The 12,370-nt window shown below is 48.1% G+C and overlaps 1 long non-coding RNA gene across 2 annotated transcripts in view; it reads left to right on the top strand.

Annotated features, from left to right (window-relative positions):
* Positions 1 to 1,042: 1,042 nt before the first annotated feature.
* Positions 1,043 to 12,370, top strand: part of LOC139273745 (uncharacterized) — a 35,338-nt gene continuing 24,010 nt past the window's right edge. For both annotated transcript variants that reach the window (XR_011595338.1, XR_011595337.1), the window contains exons 1-2: positions 1,043 to 1,078; positions 2,150 to 2,315. This is a non-coding gene — a long non-coding RNA (uncharacterized lncRNA). The remainder of the gene's footprint in view (positions 1,079 to 2,149; positions 2,316 to 12,370) is intronic.

The following is a 12,370-nucleotide window of genomic DNA, read 5'->3' as shown; positions in this document are numbered from 1 at the left end:
CCCTCATACCTAAAAATTTTGTTTGCTTAAATTTAAGATCCCAGTTTTGGATTTAACGAAATCACTTTCAAACTTAATGTAACATTCCATCATATTATGGTCATTCTTCCGTTACCAACACGTCCCATGTACAAATAAACAAAATAAACAAGACTCGCGGTTAAAAGTTGTTGTTGTTAATAATCACAAGTCACTTTTTACAAATCACTCCAGGGCCTCGCCCCTCCCGATCTCTGGAATCTGTTGCAGCCCACAAGATGTCTGCGCTCCTCAAATTCTGCCCTTTTGACCATCCCTGATTATAATCGCTCCACCATCGGTGTCCGGCCCTTCAGCTGCCTGGGCCCCGAGCTCTGGAACTCCCTCCCTAAACCTCTCCGCCTCTTTCCTACTTTCAGACCCTCCTTTAAAACCTACCTCTTTGACCCAGCTTTTGGTCATCTGCCGCAATTTCTGCTTCTGTGGCTCGGTGACAAATGTATGTGTTGTGTCCTGTAACACTGCTGTGAAGCGCCTTGGGACGTTTAAGACTCTCTATAAAGAAAAATTATTAATAATACTGTCGGAGTGAGGGATTGACTGAGCTGCGAGTCCAGCACAGGCGCACTGCGAGCAGTCCCACCCCTCAGCTGTGACGTCACAGGTGATGTGGGCGGGGCTGTGACGTTTCCTGGTAACGGTTGAACGGCCGGAATTTTTGAAATCAGGAGCCACGTGACCCACGAGCTGCCCAGCGCTCCTTCATCACAGTGGGCGGGGCTCTGGGGTGCTGCCGGCTCCTATTAGTGAGAGTGGTGGCAATCCGTTTCGTGCAGCCAATAGACGGCCGGGAATTCGCTGAAGGTCATTAATTTATATAGGAAGTCGCCCTGTCGCCCCAGTGCGCATGCTCGGTGCAGCCCTCCCCACCCCCCAGTCCCCGGATACGGCGCAGTTTGCTGGAACCAGCAGTTGCACAATGTGGGGAACCGGGGGCAGCAGGGAACCGGACTGATGGTGGGCGGCTGGGGCTGGGGCTGGGGCTGGGGCTGGGGCTGGGACTGGGACCGAGGCCGAGCGCTCGGCCGGGGAGCGTGCGGTGAGTCTGTGAGGGAAAACACCGAACAGCCCCGGAGCTCAGGGTTTGGGGACATGCGGGAGATAGACTGAAACTTCCAGTGAGCTCAGACAGTGTGTAACCCGGGGGCCCAGTGAGCTCAGACATTGTGTAACCCGGGGGCCCAGTGAGATCAGACATTGTGTAACCCGGGGGACCAGTGAGATCAGACAGTGTGTAACCCGGGGGCCCAGTGAGCTCAGACATTGTGTAACCCGGGGGCCCAGTGAGCTCAGACATTGTGTAACCCGGGGGCCCAGTGAGCTCAGACAGTGTGTAACCCGGGGGCCCGGTGAGATCAGACAGTGTGTAACCCGGGGGCCCGGTGAGATCAGACAGTGTGTAACCCCAGGGCCCGGTGAGATCAGACAATGTGTAACCCCAGGGCCCGGTGAGATCAGACAGTGTGTAACCCGGGGGCCCAGTGAGATCAGACAGTGTGTAACCCGGGGGCCTGGTGAGATCAGACAGTGTGTAACCCGGGGGCCCGGTGAGATCAGACAGTGTGTAACCCCAGGGCCCAGTGAGATCAGACAGTGTGTAACCCGGGGGCCCAGAGAGATCAGACAGTGTGTAACCCGGGGGCCCAGTGAGATCAGACAGTGTGTAACCCGGGGGCCCAGTGAGCTCAGACAGTGTGTAACCCGGGGGGCCAGTGAGCTCAGACAGTGTGTAACCCGGGGGCCCGGTGAGCTCAGACAGTGTGTAACCCGGGGGCCCGGTGAGATCAGACAGTGTGTAACCCGGGGGCCCGGTGAGATCAGACAGTGTGTAACCCGGGGGCCCGGTGAGATCAGACAGTGTGTAACCCAGGGGCCCAGTGAGATCAGACAGCGTATAACCCGGGGGCCCAGTGAGATCAGACAGTGTGTAACCCGGGGAAAATTCTGGTGATTTTCTGTAAGTCCAGACGGGCGGGACAGGAATCTTGAGGAATAGGATAAAATCAAACAGAAATACTGGACATATACTTTTCTGAAACATTGGAAAAACACTTTACATTCCACTTCACAACATTAATATTCTTCTAATTTTCTGCCCTGCCATAATTAGATCTCCCGGTCAATGGCGGAGTGATTGAGAAAGTTCCACAGCTGGAAGGAAACAGGGATTGTGGACTGAGGAACAACAGCAGGTGAACCAGCACAGGATTGTGAGATCACCAACCAGGGAGCCCCTTCCGATTGAAAGTGCTTCAATAGATCGACTGGGGAGAAAGGTAAGAGAAAGTGCCATTTACTCAGATGCACACCGGTCCTGTAGACCGGTGTGTATCTGTACAAGGTAAGACAGGAAATGAGACTGGGAGAGTCTGACCACCGAGCACAATTATCCAGCATGAGGCCGTGCAATGGGATGTGAAGTGAGATCAGTTTCTGTCTCGAAACACAGTCACAGTGAATCTTGTGTGTGTTTTAGAGTAAAGGGCTTTGATCTAAGAGGTGACTCCAGTTTGAGGCAGAGACCAGCAGATGGACCCGTCTCTGTACATTCGGTGGGGCTGAACTCACACCGACACCATCAGATCTCAATGTTCAAATATTTCCCATCTGGTGAGAAAGCCATTGGGAAGATTGAACCGGAAGCATCATAGTCAATTCATTGATCACGATGCACAAACCAATCTGAAATACCAGCACAGCTTAATATCGACAGAATCAATTATTCAATCATGAATATTTGGAATTAACAGAAAATATGTTGATAAGTACTACTCTTGAAGCATTGATCACTCGAGGTGTGTAGTATTCGAATAAACAAACACAGATATATAGAGTTGCAATTTATTGATTGGCGTTGTACTTGACCCCGAGATGAGCTTCTGAACCCATATTCCCTCAATCACCAAGTACGTTTACTTCCAGCTCCATAACATCGCCGGTCTCTGCCCCTTCCTCAGCTCATCTGCTCAAACCCTCATCCATGTCTCTGTTACCACTACATTGGACTATTCCATTGCTTTCCTGATCGGCCTCACACCTCGCACTCTCCGCAAGCTTAAGCTTATCAAAAAACAATCCTTACTCAAGAACACAAATAGCAACAGGCATAGGCCATATGGCCCCCCCGTCTGCTCCACCATTCAGTAAGATCTCTATTTGATAGAGAATTTCAAAGATTCACAACTCTTAAGTGAAGAAATATCTCATCTCAGTCTTAAATGGCCAATCTCTTATCCTAATACTAGGACCCCTAGCTCTAGACTATCCAGCCTGTGTCAATTCTATGTTTCAATGATATCACCTTCCATTCTTCGAAACTCCAGAGAATATAGGCTTATTCGAATCAATCTGTCCTCAGCCCTCTCATCCCAACTTGTACTAATTTCCATTCACCCATCACCCCTGTGCTCACTGAACTACATTGGCTCCTGCTCCATCGATTTCAAAATGCTCATCCTTGCTTTGAAATCCGTCCAGGACCTTGCCCCTCCCAATTGCTGTAACCTCCTCCAGCCCTACAACCCTCAGAGATCTTTGCACTCCTCCAACTCTGGCCTCTTGAGCAGCCCCAATTTTCATCCCTCCAATATTGGTGGCCATACCTTCAGCTGCCGAGACCATAAGCTCTGGAATTCCCTCCTTAAACTTCTCCAGCTTCAAAATGCTCCTTAATACCTACCCTTTTGAACAAGCTTTTAATCCTGTGCTAATATTTCGTTACGTGACTGGGTGTCAAATTCTGTTCGCTAACAGTCCTGTGAAGTGCCTTGGGACATTTTACTATGTTTAAGGTGTGATATAAATGCAATTTGTTGCTGATAACTGAAGATATTTTAAATTGTAATATAACTAAACTACAGGCATGGGAAATTGCAATAGATTGATAACTGCAGAGGAAGAGGATTGTTTTGTATTGCTAACGGCGTGAATTATTTTAACGTGAGGTGGCCCTTGCACATTAGCTACCACACGGGCTTGGCAAAGCAAGGTCTTGGTCCAATGGCAAGGGGATCCAAGACGACTGGACACCAGGCTCTGCTGCATGATTCCTCTGGCACTGACTCTCACTGGGGTACAGTTTCCTCTGGCACTGACTCTCACTGGGGTACAGTTTCCTCTGGCACTGACTCTCACTGGGGTACAGTTTCCTCTGGCACTGACTCTCACTGGGGTACAGTTTCCTCTGGCACTGACTCACTGGGGTACAGTTTCCTCTGGCACTGACTCACTGGGGTACAGTTTCCTCTGGCACTGACTCACTGGGGTACAGTTTCCTCTGGCACTGACTCTCACTGGGGTACAGTTTCCTCTGGCACTGACTCTCTCTGGGGTACAGTTTCCTCTGGCACTGACTCTCACTGGGGTACATTTTCCTCTGGCACTGACTCTCATTGGGGTACAGTTTCCTCTGGCACTGACTCTCACTGGGGTACAGTTTCCTCTGGCACTGACTCTCACTGGGGTACAGTTTCCTCTGGCACTGACTCTCACTGGGGTACAGTTTCCTCTGGCACTGACTCTCACTGGGGTACAGTTTCCTCTGGCACTGACTCTCTCTGGGGTACAGTTTCCTCTGGCACTGACTCTCAATGGGATACAGTTTCCTCTGGCACTGACTCTCAATGGGATACAGTTTCCTCTGGCACTGACTCTCACTGGGGTACAGTTTCCTCTGGCACTGACTCTCACTGGGATACAGTTTCCTCTGGCACTGACTCTCACTGGGATGCAGTTTCCTCTGACACAGATTACTGTGTATCTAATTCGTACTGTCCCTGCCCTGGGAGTGCTTGATGGGACAGTATAAAGGGAGCTTCGCTCTTTACTGAACCCGTGTTGTACATGTCCTGTGATTGTTTGTTGGGACAGTGTAGAGGGAGCTTTGCTCTATCTAACCCGTGCTCTGCCTGCCCTGTGAGCTTTGATGGGTCGCTGTAGGGGAAGCTTTTCTCTGAATCTAACCTGTATTCTACCTGCCCGAGTGGTATCTGATGAGACAGTGTAGAGAGAGGTTTACTCTGTATCTCATCATCATCATTGGCAGTCCCTTGAAACATAGAAAATAGGTGCAGGAGTAGGCCATTCGGCCCTTCGAGCCTGCACCACCATTCAATATGATCATGGCTGATCATGCAACTTCAGTACCCCATTCCTGCTTTCTCTCCATACCCCTTGATCCTTTTAGCCATAAGGGTCACATCTAACTCCCTTTTGAATATATCTAACGAACTGGCTTCAACAACTTTTTGTGGTGGAGAATTCCACAGGTTCACAATTCACTGAGTGAAGAAGTTTCTCTTCATCTCGGTCCTAAATGGCTTATCCTTCGACTGTGACCCCTGGTTCTGGACTTCTCCAACATCGGGAACATTCTTCTTGCATCTAATCTGTCCAATCCTATTAGAATGTTATATTTTTCTGTGAGATCCCCTCTCATTCTTCTAAATTCCAGTGAATATAAGCCTAGTCGATCCAGTCTTTCTTCATATGTCAGTCCTGCCATCCCGGGAATCAGTCTGGTGAACCTTCGCTGCACTCCCTCAAGAGCAAGAATATCCTTCCTCAGATTAGGATACCAAAACTGTACACAATATTCAAGGTGTTGCCTCACCAAGGCCCTGTACAACTGCAATAAGGCCTCCCTGCTTCTATACTCAAATCCTCTCGCTATGAAGGCCAACATGCCATTTACCTTCTTCACCGCCTGCTGTGCCTGTATGCCAACTTTCAATGACTGATGTACCATGACACCCAGGTCTCGTTGCACCTTCCCTTTTCCTAATCTGTTACCATTCAGATAATATTCTGCCTTCCTGTTTTTGCCACCAAAGTGGATAACCTCACATTTGCCTACATTATACTGCATCTGCCATGCATTTGCCCACTCACCTAACCTGTCCAAGTCACCCTGCAGCCTCTTAACATCCTCCTCACAGCTCACACTGCCACCCAGCTTAGTGTCATCTGCAAACGAGGATGACTTGCTTCCACGCCAAAAAAGGATGAGTTCACAGGTGTTTCAATGAAGGACCTAATATTCCAGATCCTGAACTACATCCTGAAGGGTGGAAGATGCCTGTGCGTGGCTTTTTTTAACGTGTGGTGGCCATTGCACGGCAGCCACCACATGGGAAACTCAGTATCTAATCTGTGCTGTGCCTGCCCTGGCATTGTTTGATGGGATAATATAGAGGGAGTTTTACTCTGTATTTAACCCAAGCTGTACCTGCCCTGGGAGTGTCTGATAGGACAGTGTAGATGGAGGTTTACTCTGTATCTAACCTGTACTGTAACTGCCTTGGGAGTGTTTGACGGGACAGTATAAATTGGGCTTTATGCTGTATCTAATGTGTACTGTACCCGCCTTGGAAGTATTTGATGGGACAGTGTAGAGGGAACTTTACGCTGTATCCAATCTGTGCTATACCAGTCCTGTGAGTGTTTGATGGGACAGTGTAAAGGGAGCTTTACTCTGAATCTAACCCGTGCTGTACCTGCCCTGCGAGTGTTTGAATAGACAGTGTAGAGGGAGCTTTGCTGTATATCTAACCAGTACTGTACCTGCTCTGGGAGTGTTTTTGGGACAGTGCAGAGGGAGCTTTACTCTGCACCTAACCCGTGTTGTACCTGCACTGGGAGTGCTTGATGGGATAATGTAGAGAGAGGTTTACTGTGTATCTAACCTGTGCTAACCTAGCAAGTTGTGAGGAGGACGCAAAGAATCTACAAACGAATATAGATAGGCTAAGTGAGTGGGAAAAGCTTTGGCAGATGGAGTATAATGTGGGAAAATGTGAGGGTATCCATGTTAGAAGTAATAAAAAAGCAAATTATTATTTAAATTGTGAGAGATTACAAAATGCGGTGGTACAGAGGGATCTGGGGGTCCTTGTACATGAAACACAAACATTCAGCATGCAGTTACTGCAATTAATTAGGAAGGCAAATGGAATGTTGGTCTTTATTGCAAGGGGGATGGAGTATAAAAGTAGGGAAGTCCTGCTGCAAATGTACATGGTGTTGGTGAGACCACAACTGGAGTACTGCGTACAGTTTTGGTCTCCTTATTTCAGGAAGGATATACTTGCACTGGAGGCAGTTCAGAGAAGGTTCACGAGGTTGATTGCTGAGATGAAGGGGTTGTCATAATGAGAAAGGTTGAGCAGGTTGGGACTGTACTCATTGGAGTTTAGAAAACGTAGAGGTGATCTTATTGAAACGTATAAGATTGTGAGGGGGCTTGACAGGGTAGATACAGAGAGGATGTTTCCCCACGTGGGGGAATCTAACACTAGGGGGCATAGTTTCAGAATAAGGGGTCGGTCATTTAAAAGGGAAATGAGGAGGGATTTCTTCTCTGAGGGTTGTGAATCTTTGGAATTCGTTACCTTAGAGAGCTGTGGGGGCTGGGTCATTGAATATATTTAAGGTGGGGATAGACAGATTTTTGAAAGATAAGGATTATGGGGAGTGGGCGGGGAAGTGGAGTTAAGGCCTGGATTTGATCAGCCATGATCTTATTGAATGGCGGAGCAGGCTCGAGGGGCCAAATGGCCTACTCTGCTCCTATTTCTTATGTTCCATACCTGCCCTTGGAGTATTTGATGGGATAGTGTAGAGGGAGACTTACTCTGTATCTAACCCATGCTGTACCTGCCCTGGGAATGTTTAATTGGACAGTGTAGAGGGAGTATTACTCTGTATCTAACCCATGCTGTACATGCCCCGGGAGTTTTTGACAGGACAGTGTACAGAGAGCTTTATGCTGTATCTAATCAGTGCTGTACCTGCCCTGGTAGTGTCTGATGGGACAGTGTAGAGAGAACTTTACTCTCTGCATAACCCGTGCTGTACCTGTCTTGTAAGTGATTGATGGGACACTGCAGAGGGAGCTTTGCTCTGTATCTAACCCATGCTCTACCTACCCTGTGAGCTTTGATGGGTTAGTGTAGGGGGAGCTTTCCTCTGTGTCTGACCCGTACTCTACCTGCCCTAGTTATGTTTGATGGGACAGTGTAGAGGGAGCTTTAGGCTGTATGTAATCCGTGCTGTACCTATCCTGGGAGTGTTTGTTGGGACAATATAGAGGGAGGTTTATTCTATTTAATCCGTGCTGTACCTGCCCTGCAAATATTTGATGGGACAGTGTAGACGAAGCCTTACTCTGTTTCTGACCTGTGCTGTACCTGCTCTGGGAGTGTTTGATGGGACAGTGTAGAGGGAACTATACTCTGTATCTGACCCATGCTATACATGCCCTGCGAGTGTTTGATGGGACAGTGTAGATCGAGGTTTATTCTGTACCTGACCTGTACTGTCCCTGCCCTGGCAGTGTTTTTGGGACAGTGCAGAGGGAGCTTTAATCGGTACCTAACCCGTGCTGTAGCTGCCCTGAGAGTATTTGATGTGACAGTGTAGAGGCAACTTTACAATGTATCTAATCCATACTGTACCTGTCCTGGGCGTGTTTGATGGGCTAATGGAGACAGAGATTTGCCGTGTACTGAACCTGTGCTAACCTAGGAAGTTGTGAGAAGGACACAAAGAATCTACAAAGGGATATAGATGGGCTAAGTGAGTGGGCAAAAAATTGGCAGATGGAGTATAATGTGGGAAAATGTGAGGTTATCCACTTTGGTAGGAAAAATAAAAAAGCAAATTATTATTTAAATGGGGAGAGATTACAAAATGCGGTGGTACAGAGGGATCTGGGGGTCCTTGTACATTAAACACAAAAAGTTAGCATGCAGGTACAGCAAGTAATTAGGAATGCAAATGGAATGTTGTCCTTTAATGCAAGGGGGATGGAGTATAAAAGTAAAAAAGTCCTTCTACAACTGTACAGGTCGTTGGTAAGACCACACCTGGACAACTGCGTGCAGTTTTGGTCTCCGTATTTAAGGAGGGGTATACTTGCACTGGAGGCAGTTCAGAGAGGTTCACGAGGGGTTGATTACTGAGATGAAGGGATTGTCATATGAAGGAAGGTAAAGCAGGTTGGGCCTATACACATTGGAGTTTAGAAGACTTAGAGGTGATCTTATTGAAATGTATAAAATTTTAAGGGGGCTTGACATTGTAGATGCAGAGAGGATGTTTCCCCTCTTGGGGGAATGTAGAACTAGGGGACATAGTTTCAGAATAAGAGGTCACCTGTTTAAAACTGAAAGGAGGAGGAATTTCTTATCTGAGTGTCGTGAATTTTTGGAATTCTCTACCTCAGAGAGCTGTGGAGGCTGGGTCATTGAATGTACTTAAGGCGGGGATAGAGACATTTTTGAATGATAAGAGAGTCAACGGTTATGGAGAGCGGGAGGGGAAGTGGAGTTGAGGCCAGGATCAGATCAGCCATGAGCTTATTGAATGGCGGAGCAGGCTCGAGGGGCCAAATGGCCTACTCCTGCTCCTATTTCTTATGTTCTGTATCTATCCTTTGAGGTTTTGATGGGACAGTGGAGAGAGAGATTTGCTCTGTATCTAATCTGCTGTACCTGCCCTGGGAGTGTTTGATGGGACAGTGTCGAGGGAGCTTGACTCTCTGCCTAACCCATTGCTGTACCTGCCTTGTGAGTGTTTGATGGGACAGTGTAGTGGGAGCTTTCCGCTATATCTAATCCGCGCTGTACCTGCCCTAGGAATGTTTGATGAGGCAGTTTAGAGGGAGATTTGTTCTGCATCTAACCCGTGCTGTACCTGCCTTGCCATTGTTTGATGGGGAAGTATAGAGGAAGCTTTACCCTCTGCCTAACCCATGCTTTACCTGCCCTTGGCATGTTTGTTGGCCGGTGTAGAGGGATTTTTACTTTGCATCGAACCTGTGCTGTGCCGGCCCTGGGAGTATTTGATAGGACAGTGTAGAGGGAACTTTACTGTGTATTAAGACCTGAGGTTGCAAGCCATCAGGTCCAAGGGACTTTTCCACCTTTCGTCCCATTATTTTACTGAGCACTTTTTCTTTGGTGATTGCTTTAAGTTTCCCCCTCGCTATAGCCCCTTGATTATCTATTATTGGGGTGTTTTTAGTGTCTTCTACCGTGAAGACTGATACAAAATATTTGTTCCAAGTCTCTGCCATTTCCCTGTTCCCTATTATTAATTCCCCAGTCTCATCCTCTAAAGACCAACATTTACTTTAGCTACCCTATCCTTTTTACATACCTGTAGAAGCTCTTTTTATATTGCTTGCTAGTTTACTCTCATAATCTATCTTCCCTCTCTTTATTATTTCTTAAGTCATCATTTGCTGTTTTTAAAAACATTTGCCAATGCTCTGGCCTCCCACTAACCTTGGTCACTTTGTATGCCATTGTTTTCAATTTGATCCCATCCTTTACTTCCTTCATTAACCACGGATAGTTCCCTCGTCGCTTAAAGTCTTTCCTTCTCACCAAAATATATTTGCTTGTGGCTCGGGTAGTAATCCAGAGATTATTGCCTTTGTGATTCTGCTTTTTAATTTGGACCCTAGCTGCTCAAAATCCTCAGCAGAACTCCTTTCTTGTTCTGCCTATGTCATTGGTACGTGGACCACGACAACTGGATCTTCCCCCTCCTACTCCAATCCCTCTTCAGCCCAGAGGAGATGTCCTTAACCTTGGCACCGCGCAGGCATCACAGCCTTCAGGACTCACACACTTGGCTGCAGAGAACAGTATCTATCTCTGAAACTATACTGTTTCCTACCACTGCAACATTTCTTTTTACTCCCCCCACTTGAATGGCCTCCTGTACCACGGCGCTGTGGTCAGTTTGCTCATCCTCCCTGCAGTCCCTGCCCTCGTCCAAACAGGGAGCAAAAATCTCGTACCTGTTGGACAATTGCAAGGACTGAGGCTCCTCCATCACTACCTCCTGGGTCCCCACAGCTGCCTCACTCGTAGTCACACCATCCTGTCCCTAACCACGGACCAAATTTGAATTGATGAATCTAAGGGGTGTGACTGCCTCCTGGAACACAAGGTCCAGGTAACTCTCCCCCTCCCTGATGTGTCGCAGTGTCTGCAGCTCGGACTTCAGCTCATCAACGTGGACACGAAGTTCCTCGAGCAGCCAACACTTACTGCAGATGTGGTCGCCGTGGACCTCAATGGGGTCAACCAGCTCCCACATGCAGCAGCAGTAACACATCGCCTGCCCTGCCATCTCGAATGTATTCAATTAATTAAGTTTTTACATTTTGAAAGTTTAGATTTTTAATCCTAGCTCTTAATTTAAACCAATGCCCAAGAAAAGAGAGAAAAACTGACCAACCAATCACTTGCCTGCTTTTCTGTGATGTCACACTTTGAATCTTTTTACTTCTTCTCCTCCCAGGTCACTTGGTGCTGTTTCGGCTGTCTGCTCGGCTGACTCACGCCCTTTGTAGGCTTACCGCTGCTCCCACTCTCGCGCCCTTTCCGAAGTCCCGCTGCTCGGCTGACTCATGTCCTTTGTAGGCTTACCGCTGCTCCCGCTCTCGTGCCCTTTCCGAAGGGATGGGCGCAAGTCGGGTTTTCCCCTCATATATTGGTTCTCTCAGCACCTGCTGCAGGCCCAGTCTGGCAGCTATGTCCTTCAGCACTCGGCCAGCTCAGTCACTAGTGAGCCAGTCTTGATGGACATTGAAGTCCCCCACCCAGAGTACATTCGGTGCACCTTGCTACTCTCAGTGCTTCTTCTGAGTGATGTTCAACATGGAGGAGTACTGATTCATCAGCTGAGGGAGGGCGGTAGGTGGTCATCAGCAGGAGGTTTCCTTATCCATGCTTGACCTGAAGCCACGAGACTTCATGGGGTTCGGAGTCAATGTTGAGGACTCCCAGAGCCACACTCTCCCGACTGTATACTACTGTGCCGCCACCGGTGGGACAGGACACACCCAGGGATGGTGATGGAGGAGTCTGGGACATTGGCTGAAAGGTATGATTCTGTGAGTATGACTATGTCAGGCTGTTGCTTGACTAGTCTGGGACATCTCTTCCAATTTTGGCACAAGTCCCCAGATGTTGGTGAGAAAGACTGGGCTGGGTGTGCCGTTGTCGGGTCCGTAGCTGGTGCGGAGGTCGATGCCGAGTGGTCCGTCCGGTTTTATTCTTATTGTTTTTTGTAGCGGTGGATCAATTGATGAATCGATATGATCTTATTGAATGGTGGAGCAGGCTCGAGGGGCCAAAGGGCCTACTCCTGCTTCTAATTCTTATGTGCTTATACCCTAGCCCAGACCCTGTCTCTATATTAAGAGCAATGGTCCCCACACTGACCTGGGGACACCACTGTTTACATCCCTCCAGTCTGAAGAACATCCATTAACCACTACTCTCTGTTTTCTGCCCTTTACCCAACTTCCTCTCCA

This window comes from Pristiophorus japonicus, chromosome 9, assembly GCF_044704955.1.
Source record: "Pristiophorus japonicus isolate sPriJap1 chromosome 9, sPriJap1.hap1, whole genome shotgun sequence".
NCBI classification, from domain to species: Eukaryota; Metazoa; Chordata; class Chondrichthyes; family Pristiophoridae; genus Pristiophorus; species Pristiophorus japonicus.
Note: the sequence above shows the minus strand (reverse complement) of the source record. Positions and strands in the feature narration are given on the sequence as shown.